This window comes from Penaeus monodon, chromosome 29, assembly GCF_015228065.2.
Source record: "Penaeus monodon isolate SGIC_2016 chromosome 29, NSTDA_Pmon_1, whole genome shotgun sequence".
NCBI lineage: Eukaryota > Metazoa > Arthropoda > Malacostraca > Decapoda > Penaeidae > Penaeus > Penaeus monodon.
This window is the reverse complement of record NC_051414.1, coordinates 39,282,965-39,283,490: the sequence shown is the minus strand read 5'-3', so window position 1 is coordinate 39,283,490 and position 526 is coordinate 39,282,965.

The window sequence follows — 526 nt, the reverse complement described above, 5'->3', positions numbered from 1 at the left end:
AACAGACAAACGAACCCCGACCAACAGACGCAGCCGACACAGACTCCCTCTGCAGGCGACGAGGATAAGCGACCGGCGGCCTGCGTCGTCCCCCGGAGGAGCTGCCGACGAGGAGAGACGACTGGGAGGCAGGGAAGCACGCTGGTCGTCTCGTCCTCCGCTGCTCGGGTCGTCGTTGTTGTTTGTTTGGTTGCTTGTTTGTTTGTTTGTTTGTTTGTTTGTTTGAGTTCGTGTTTGTTTGTTTGATTTATTTGTTTGTTTGTTTGTTTTATTTGTTTTTTAGGTTGGTTGGTTGGTTGAGTTGTTTGTTTGCTTGTTTATCTATTTGTTTGTAGGTTTGTTTGTTTTGTTTGTTTGTTTGTTTATCTAATTGTTTTTGTTTGTCTGTTTGTTTTTATTCATAATCTGTTTGTTTTGACGTATTCGTATTTTTTTCTTGTTTTTTCTTTTTCTTTTTTTCTTTTTTACTTTGTTTTTAAGTTACAGTTTATTTGGTTTGATTTATTAATGATATATATATTTTTTT